The sequence below is a fragment of the Eriocheir sinensis genome, unplaced genomic scaffold, assembly GCF_024679095.1.
Source record: "Eriocheir sinensis breed Jianghai 21 unplaced genomic scaffold, ASM2467909v1 Scaffold466, whole genome shotgun sequence".
Taxonomy (NCBI): Eukaryota; Metazoa; Arthropoda; class Malacostraca; order Decapoda; family Varunidae; genus Eriocheir; species Eriocheir sinensis.
The window spans coordinates 162185-173023 of NW_026111794.1; the positions used below are offsets into that span (position 1 = coordinate 162185).

Sequence of the window (10839 nt, forward strand, 5' to 3'; positions counted from 1 at the left end):
TTTCTGACCTCAACTCGCACTATTTATTTTGTTTCCTTTAGTAAATACGAGTTGTTTTTAGACAGTCATAATCTGCTGTCTTTCTACTACCCAATGATGAAGAAAGCAAGTCTGTAATACGCGGCGTGAGTGTGCTATAGAGCATAAAAGTTAAACTTGTAGTGTGGCGAAGTCCACCTGCAGGCTACAAGTAGACAGAGCATAGCGTAATGGCATGAAAGGTGAAATGTGTATATGTGTGTGTGTGTGTGTGTGAGAGAGAGAGAGAGAGAGAGAGAGAGAGAGAGAGAGAGAGAGAGAGAGAGAGAGATGTTTCAGGAGTAGGCTATTAGTCAGTGCTGTTTATAGCGAAGTAACCTTTGATTATATCCATTTAAGACGATATTTTATTTTATTTTCTGCAGCATTTCAAAATTACTCTCTCTCTCTCTCTCTCTCTCTCTCTCTCTCTCTCTCTCTCTCTCTCTCTCTCTCTCTCTCTCTCTCTCTCTCTCTCTCTCTCACACACACACACACACACACACACACACGTACACATCGTATCCCACGGTAAAATATTGTAGAGGAAAAATATACAGTTGTGGGATTAGTAAAAGCACCGAGATAGGGCAATAGGGCTGCAGTAAATATGTGTGTGTGTGTGTGTGTGTGAGAGAGAGAGAGAGAGAGAGAGAGAGAGAGAGAGAGAGAGAGAGAGAGAGAGAGAGAGAGAGAGAGAGAGAGTTACATAGAAATTCATACCACACAGACCCCATGGGCCAGACTTGGTGGTCTGTCCTTAAACCTAAGTGATTATACATTAATAGCTCCAAATCCTTTCATTTCTGCTTTAGTAAAAATTAAATTAGTGGAGTTCTGGCCCTCGAAAAAAGAATGCCAGATTATCTGGAAAGCATAATTTGGTGAAGAAAAGTGGGTCTATTAAAATGTTTGCTTATCGAGTATTTAGCTTGTAATAACTGAATGGTAGAGTGTTTCTCACCACTTCACCTGAAAAATGTTAGCATAAACACTTGGGATCAATGTCTTGTAGACTACAGGCACAGTGCATCATGATTTATTACGTGAGAGATTTTAAGGTGTGCGAGTCCTCATAGCTTCAATAGGCCTTGACTCTGTTTTAGTTAAATAAGCTGGCGATCACTGGCAATTTTGGGGGACAGAACTCCTCGAATTGAAGGAAGCGTCGGCCAATCTTGTTTTTGAAGGAGTCCGTCGTGTTGCACTGCACCACTGAAGGCGGGAGCTTATTCCATTTTCGCACTACAACGTTGGTGAAGAAAAAAATGGTGGTCTGAATTTCCTTTTTTACATTTAAGTTTTGTGCCATTACTTCGCGTTCGCAAAGTGCCATCGATCATTAACAATTTTGATTTGTCCACATTCGTAAAGCCATTGACTATTTTAAAACATGCGATCAGTTTTCCTCGGAGGCGAAGTTTCTCAAGAGAGAACATGTTAAGAAATGAGAGCCTTTTGTCGCAAGGTTTGTTGCGCAAGGAAGGGATCATTTTTGTTGCCCGACGTTCAACACCTAATTTAGCAATATCTTTTGCATGTTGTGGAGCCAAAAACTGTACCGCGTATTTCAAGTGTGATCTGACTAAACTACTATAAAGCGGAAGCACTACATCTTTATTTTTCAATAAGAAGCCCAGCATTCTGTTCGCTTTATTTGCTGCATCGATGCATTGCTGTGAGAATTTGAGATTTGACGCGAATTTGAGAGAGAGAGAGAGAGAGAGAGAGAGAGAGAGAGAGAGAGAGAGAGAGAGAGATTTTTTCTCATAAGATGGCTCTGAAAGTTTTTTAGGTAGTGCCATGATCTACTGTTGTACTCCTTTATTGTTCCTTATATATTGTACAGCACTGGTCATTGTAACAGTGGATGCTGGACAACGTTAAACACAACAGTGAATATATGGGTTGGCTATCTCGCTTAATAATAAACTAAACATTGATCGCCAGCTCCTGAAAAAGAAAAATAACCAAGGCGTATTTGTGAAGTAGAGAACAACCTCTCATACGCCAAACAGTCGTGGGCAGAGTCCCTTGGTACTACAGGCTCCAGGGGTGATTCGTGTTCATCTCTCTTTTAGAGAAATACTTTCCATTTTTATTGAGTACGTGTCAAAACACTCCAAAAAAGTTTGGGTAGCACTTTCAAAGCTGCTAAGTTTGGTAATTACGGGACGTGAAAGATTTTTTTTTTTTTTGCTCGTGAGAAATTTTTCTTATAGCGTCACCGTTTTTCATCCGTATTTCATCAGATTATATATAAAAACAGACTCAATATCATATTTTCTAATAGCAATGATGTCCATGAACAGACAACAGTACCACTTGTGACGACTTCAAGGAATATGTGGGAATCTAACACCATATTTGTCAGTGGAATTCTTGTGCCATTTCCAAAAATAAACAACACTTTGGATAAGTGTTACTTCGTGAAATATGCATCTAGATCAATGACATTTGGTACATTACTTTCCACATATTCCCCTTTGAACATGCAATATTGACAGAGTAGCAACTGTAAAGTAAATATTCTATATCAATATTTTTTTATATAAAAAATACTCCTTGAATAGTCCCACATGTGTTGCCATGATCCCCTGCAATGCAAAAAAATCATGGCAGTTTGCACTAAGATTTTTGTATTTCTTGTGTGTGTGATATGTGATAAATTTATATAGAAATCACAAGTCAAGTAGGTATTCTCTGGGCGTAAGGATTGGGAGAGGTAATATGGATCTACCTTACATGTGATGCGTATTCACATAATGTGTACAATGCCATACAGACTTACCACACAATTATGAAAGCTGATTTGGGTTATCTGTACAGACATGAACAAGACAGATCATGTTTTTTAGGCGCTTACTGATGTCCCGGAGAACATTCAAACAGAATGAAGTAGTGCAGTAATACACCATCACGATGAAGCATGTTGAACTGACCCCCATATCCTTACTGGACGGAAGAAACTATGTTGACAAAGACTTGTGCAGAACATGTCAGGGAAATTCGACGGAAAAAATACCCAGCACAGAAAGTGTCCGAAAAAGGGTTCTTGACGTAAGTAACCTTCGAGGTGATATGGTGAGACAAAGACTGACTTTTGAACTCTAGTGATAGTTTCGTGTAACATGTCAATAACAATTGAAATAAATGTACACACTGTACAGTATATTGGACAGGATATCTACAAAAAAAACTGCATAAAAGCAGTGGACTCAAGTGCCTCAGACAATCTTGGCCATAGGTCGTATCGCTCTGAAACACTTAGAAAGTCTCCCAGCACATATTTACCCAGGACAGATCGGTACTGTAATACATCTGGCATTATCTGTGACAGCAACGTCCACAAGAGAGTGTATCTGAAGCACAGAAGTCCTTAAAATCGTCACAAATGTTTTCATTTCATATTCTTCATTACTACTATAGAAAATATGACGTTAAGCTTTTTTTTACATATAATCTGATGAAATATGGATGGAAATTGGTAACACACTATTCAAAATTTCTCACGAGCTGAAAAACTGTTTCACGTCCTGTAATTACCAAACTTGTCTGCTTTGGAATTGGCACCCAAACTTTTTTGGAGTGTTTTGACATATTTTCAATAAGATGGATAGTATTTTTCTAAAAGAGAGATGCACAGAAATCACCCCTGGAGCTTGGACTACGATAGAGTATTGACACAGGCGGCCCTGCGTAAGGCTGCTGGCGCCATTTTTAACTGGCCGATCACTGCGCCATTTTTTACCTGAGATACTAAAAATAATAATTGTCCCTATTTAGGAAGCGGATCCAGCTATTTTTAACGTAGGAATACCTTACTGACCTGGCCTTCAGCGGTAGCAACAGGCCGCAGAGGGTAGAGAAAATATATTAATTTCTGCGCTTGAAGACAGAGCTGTGCTAACAGTCAGTCGTCTTGGAAGAAAACCATCTCGTTGGTCAGGTTTATGCCAGATATGTAGTGTGTGTGTGTGTGTTTGTGTGTGTGTGTGTGTGTGTGTGTGTGTGTGTGTGTGTGTGTGTGTGTTGCTGCCATAACCACCCTCCCTTTGTACTGTCTATGGAAATCATTCTGAGAGATAAGCTACAATGACTGAAACAATCGTTCACCTCAGGTTCACCAGAGGGCCAGACATCGTAGCTGATTCCAATATTATTGGATGTGATCTCTCCCACAGGGCTTCAACTGGTATAACAGACTCACAGTGGATATTTCAAAGTCTCATCAAGGCCACAGCCTCATAGACTGAACGTGTTACAAGAATATAGATGAAAAGAAGGTAACTTCTGGGCCCGTATCCTCGAGAGCTATTAACTTTTACTCTTAAAGTTACTATCAAAGTTAATAGTTTCAAATTACTAAGAGTAAAAGCTATCCTCGTCAACTTTGAGTGTAGGTATTAGCAAATCCTGGCTACTATTATCTTCTTCTTCTTCTTCTTTATGGCGGGCTCGTTGCTAAGGACGCCTCCGTGCAAAACGTAAACATCCGACATGAATTAAGTATATATTTCAAAAGAAAAATAAAGAAAAGATGTATAAATGTACAACAGAAACATAATAAATGGCAAACACAAGAAAATACTGAGTTTTGTGGCAGATAGAAGCAGCCTCAAAGGCTGTTTTTACTCCGTCACTCGTCAATACCCTTATCTCCCCGCCTGCGTCACGACTTGCTCTGCTGAAATTACCGCACCATAACCACGTCATCTGCCCCAATGATCTACGGGCCGGAGAACCAGCGCAGAAAAGGATTAAGTTTAATTGGTCGCCAGATGAACCGGTCTTCTTACATCAAATTCAAGAAAAAATACGTATAATCAGAGGGTGTTATGGGAAGAGTATCACCCCTAAGGATAAGAAGAGAGCGTGGACTGAAGTGGCAGAAGCTGTAACAAGGTTGGTAATCACATATTCATGGTTCAATCAGCTTACAAACTAACCTAACCTAATCAATTGGGTATTTTTTGCATAATAACACAACCACTGACCTTCCAAACAGAACATACCTTTTCATTCTGTATCTGAATAGTTTCATTATGACCATTTCTGCCACAACCCTCTCTCCCTCAACAACCTAACATAACTAAACCTAACCATGCCAAACCTGCCCTGTCCTACCGAACACATCCTAACTTAACATGCCAAGTTTGTTGGGGGGGAAGAGGGGGTTGGTATAGATAGTTATGGCATATTTGCCCTGTTTTCATTCTTTATTTATTTTTATTTGTTTATTCTTTTCTTTATTGGGGGGGGGGGGGGGTGCTATTGATGCCAGACTATGGACACTTTTACAAGTACTTTATGTCGAGACTATATGGGAATGGGTAGGTTTTGTGAGAATGGTAAAGTAAGATTAAAATAGTATATTTATAGCATTGGTCAAACAGATTATGGTGATATAATGTTAGATTGGAATGTACTCAAGATAATGAAATTAAGGTTAATGCTTTTATTTTTTTGTTACATATTCACATATTCATGATTCAGGTAACTTGCAAACTAACCTAACCTTGTCAAATGGGTATTTTTGTATACAAACACAACCACAGAGTTTCCAAACAGAACATACTTTTTCCTACTGCTTCACATGAATAGCATCATCATGACCATTTCTGCTGCAACCCCCACTCCCTCAACAATCTAACATAACTAAACCAACTCCTGCTAAACATGTCCTACCTGACACATCCTAACCTAACATGGTAGGTCCCCAAGTGCCAAACCTGCCCCGTCTTACCGAACACATCCTAACTTAACATACCAAGTTTGTTGGGAGGGAAGAGGGGGTTGGTATAGATAGTTAAGGCATATTTGCCCTTTTTTTATTCTTTATTTATTTTTATTTGTTTATTATTTATTTTTATTGGGGGGGGGGGTGCTAGGCATGCCAGACTATGGACACTTTTACAAGTACTTTATGTCAAGACTATATGGGAATAGGCAGGTTTCGTGAGAACGGTAAAGTAAGATTAAAATAGTATATTTATAGCATTGGCCAAACAGATTATGATGATATAATGTTAGATTGGAATGTACTCAAGATAATGAAATTAAGGTTAACGCTTTTATTTTTTTTGTTACATATTCACATATCCATGATTCAAGTAACTTGCAAACTAACCTAACCTCGTCAAATGGGTATTTTTGTATACAAACACAACGACAGAGTTTCCAAACAGGACATACTTTTTCCTACTGCTCCATGTGAATAGCATCATCATGACCATTTCTGCTGCAACCCCCACTCCCTCAACAATCTAACATAACTAAACCAACTCCTGCTAAACATGTCCTACCAAACACGTCCTAACCTAACATGGTAGGTCCCCAAGTTTGTTAGGGTGGAAAGGGGGTTAGTATAAGAGTGTCAAGTCATATTTACCTGTTATTTTATTTATTCCTTATTTAGATTTTTTTGGGGGGGTGGGTGGGTTGGGCATGCCAGGCTCTCAACACTTTTACAAATATTTTATGTTAAGACTATATCGGAATAGGTAGATTTGATGAGAATGGTAAAGTAAGATTAAAATATTATTTTGATAGCATTGGTCAAACAGTTTCTGGTGATATAATGTTAGGTTAGAAGTACTCAAAAGAATGGAATTAAGATTAATGCTTTGAATTTTTTTGTATAGCTGTATTGTGTAATATCCTCCTACTTAGAGAAAAGCATTTTAGAAAAGTAGGTAATGAAAAGTAGTATTTATGGCCATGTTCATAACAACTAAAAAGTTAATGTCTTATGATGCATGTAAATAAAATATTGGTACTGATTTAGCTTTCCATCACAGCATGTATTAAATGTTATTGGAGAAGTTATGGGAAATAAAAAGCATGCCATAGTGAAACGATTAAGAAACTTGCTTCACATTTATACCCTGACAGTGCCTTCCCTGGGAGTGGACCCCGTACGCAGGATGACTGTGAGAGGCGTTGGTACAACGTACAACAAAAATCAAAGCCTTGCATTGCCAAGTGCAAGAATGAGCAGCAGCAGACTGGTAATTTTTTTTAGTTGTTATGTCTTTAAATGTAAAACATATATTAGTTAGTTTTTTATGTGCTCACAGAATGCAGCTATACTGGCCACAATGCCTTTATTTCAGCTTAAAGTTAATAAGTTCATAGCAGTGAACTGCATATTTGATATAGAAATTTTTTAATGTTCATCTGTCAATGACTATCAATCTATCTAAATACCTTGGTTGTCTTCCCCCAGTGAAGGGTTTTAGCCAAGACAGGCACACACTTACTCACACACTCACACTCATGTACACCACTCTCTCAGCTGCACAGCCCCTGAGGGAGTAAAAAAGGCCCTCACTGTATGGGGGATTAGCTGCACAGTTCAGGCAGGGAACTTCCACACCAAGGCCTCACAGCATACACTGGTTTACCCCTGCCCCATCATAACAATGACATTTTCCCCAGCACCTGAGTGCCCTACACATGTGGCACCACAGATACGCAGGCGCCTGCCTATATAACTATGACATTAACTGTGGTAGATAAACTGGTGTATGACATCATAGGCTGCTCGTCTCATGTATTTGAAGGGGTACCAGAGCCATTCAGCATTGACATGATGTACTAGGGATAGGACAGCAGCAACAGTCAAGCAGCAGTGAAATATTGACTGGCCTGTATGTTTTTGGCAAAAACTTTTATATTCTTATTAAAACAATTTATTAATTACCCTTAAATTCATATTCTTTGTAGATACACACTTTATCAGTATTGCTAGAGACCATCCCAGCACATTGTTCATTACTTGTGGAAAAGATACCATTAGCTGCTCCGGCAACAGCCACCGCTTCAATATCTGCTGGCCCTATGACACCAGCCACTGCTTCATCATCTGCTGGCCCTATGACACCAGCCACTGTTTCATCATCTGCTGGCCCTATGACACCAGTCACTGCTTCATCATCTGCTGGCCCAATGACACCTGCCACTGCAAGGGATGACAATGAAGCTGCTCCACCAGTCACCACCTACTTCATCGGAGTTAAGAGATACCTTTCATAGGGCAGCAGTATAATTTTTTGATGCTGGGGCTGAATATTACTGCCTCAAGGCTATGATTTTGTCACTTTTTTTTTATTACTGAGGAGGTTAGGGTGGAAGGGGTGAAAAATAATTTGTGCTGTTTTTCGACAGAAATGATTAGCAAATTCATTCAAAGCACAAAATTTACCGGAAAAAAAATTGTGTGCCATTGTGAGTGGGTTCACTTAAGATTGGGCTCCAATACGCCTCCGTGGTCTAGTGGTCAGCATGTCTGGCTTCTACGCTGGCCCGGGTTCGAATCCCGGCCTGGGCAGTCGGCGTGCAGCTCACCCAGCTGATCATCCTCCCTCTCGGGCTGGTCGATAAATGACTACCTGGGGAAACTGTGGTAGCCCGGATGTCACACTGGCCCTGTGTCCCGGGGTAATGGGCTCCCTCTCACCACAGGCTCAAGGCCCAATGTTACGGAGATGAGCACCGAGGCCACGCGCTGCTATAGCGTATGCCCCAACTTTACCTTTACCTTTATTGGCTCGACTGACAGACATGGCTTTGTATGTCGAAGGTCACTGGTTCAATCTCCACAGCCAGCACTCTCTAACTTGGATTTTTCCGAGTTCCCTAGAGCCTAGATTAATTTCTCGGTGTTAAATGAGGAGATTTGCACCGGCACCCAGTCATGGGTGTTACAAGATGCGTTGTTACAATCAGGGGCGTCATTTGGCCTTCAAAAGTGGGAGGGACATTAGGGCAGACAGTTTTATATATATATATATATATATATATATATATATATATATATATATATATATATATATATATATATATATATATATATATATATATATATATTTACCATCATTAGCTTATAACACCTTTAGGCACTGATCATATTTGCATTTTATGTAGTCTGTGATGCAGGCAGGATATTCATTAGCACCTAATTAGACTCATGCTGCTCTCCAGTGCTCTCTGATGAACTCACAATCAAAGATGTAGTATACCTATAAGGTAGCATTGAGTAATCTTAGGTCACTTGGTAAATTGTTCACCTAAGTCCGACCCAAGCTGACAACATAAACCTAAGCGTGTTTGCAAGCTGAGTGTTTAGAACATTGGCATAATAATAAAAGATGCTGAAAACTGGATTCCACTACTTTATTGAATATATGAATAATTATATACTGAATTTGTAATGGAGCTAAGATAAAAAAAGCTATGTTTTCAGCGGTCATACCATGATCTCATGAAAATAATTAGGTTGACATATATAATTAATTACTACGTATTTTGGTATGATGACCATTGCACGTTAATACCATAGCTTTGCGAGCATTGAGTAATCTTAGGTCACTTGGTAAAGTGTTCACATAAGTCTGACCCAAACTGACAACATAAACCTAAGCATGTTTGCAAGCTGAGTGCTTAGAATATTGGCATAATAATAAAAGATGCTGAAAACTAGATTCCACTAATAGAGTAATTATATACTGAATTTGTAATGGAGCCAAGATAAAAAGCTATGTTTTTCAGTGGTCATACCATGATCTCATGAAAATAAATAGGTTGACATATATAATTAATTACTACGTATTTTGTTATGATGACTATTGCACATTAATACCATAGCTTTGAATCCAATGATGAATATCTTCAAGCAAGACACAAATAGCAACAGATTGGTCACCAATTCACTCAGTAAACACAATACTCCAGAAAAGTATACACTGAATTCACAATAAAGTTGTTTTTCCACTTGGAACTTTGTAAACAGAAACCAAGTAACCTCGTTTTACTTCACTCATAAGTCATGATGTTCGCGATGTGGTCACCTTGACCTTTCGTTCCTCCTCCCTCACACTGGCAGACGTCTCTAACAAGCTTTCTTACCACCATTATCTCAATATGAATAACCGGCAGCAATAATTATAAATCATATTCTAAATGACATTTTAATGCAATTTTAATGTCATCTTTTTCATTTGCATGTGTACCTTTCTGCTACAAATAAAAGTTTTTTTTCCCATGTTTTGTTTTCCTTAACTCGAATATTTCACATTTTAATCAATAACAAAGGCATCAAACACTAATTGTATGTTCAAGCTATGTTTATTTTTTTTTTCTGTTGACATAAACTACTTCGTTTTCCTTTGGTGCCATTATTTTCACATGGGTACAGTCTATCACTCCCACAACATCGGCAAGTTGATAGAATTCTGCTTGCTTTACACGGATCTCCACCCTATCAAGGGGAGACTGGATAAACCTCCCGACTACCTACGGGTCACTGAGGGCGGCCAGAGTTTCCACAATCACCCTGCTTACACTACTCTGGCTTACCCCCTAACTCATCACTTGAACACTGCAGCATTTTTCCTGTAGCCAAGTATCTTTAAGTCAAAATCACTTTCAACCCCGGGGTGAGGGAATGCTCCCTTTGAACTGGATCTTGTAGCTCTCTTCTCAGCAAATCAGTCACATACTCCATTCCTGCACGGTCTAATATGTATGTCTTGACAAGTTCACCATCGTTATACAGTTCCAAAGCGCCCTATCAAACTCTAAATTGCGGAGGCGGGCTGGACGAGGAAGTCCGGGGGCCATGTTGATATGGGTCTGGGTCTGGGTTTCACTATTAACTTTACTATTAAGTGTTTAGAAGTCCTCGCCAGCACTCTCAAGTTAATACCAAAGTTAAGAGTAGGTATTAGGCTAATAGTTGTTGAGGATACACTTTGAGAGTGAAGTTAATACCAAAGTCGAAAGTTAATACCAAGATTAGTATTAATAGTTGTTGAGGAT

General features: G+C 39.2%; 1 long non-coding RNA gene across 1 annotated transcript; it reads left to right on the plus strand.

Moving 5' to 3' along the window:
* Positions 1 to 4421: 4421 nt before the first annotated feature.
* LOC126992450 (uncharacterized) lies at positions 4422 to 8974 on the plus strand. The gene is made up of 3 exons (XR_007746559.1): positions 4422 to 4923; positions 6913 to 7028; positions 7747 to 8974. It is a non-coding gene; the product is annotated as an uncharacterized LOC126992450 (long non-coding RNA).
* Positions 8975 to 10839: the final 1865 nt, after the last annotated feature.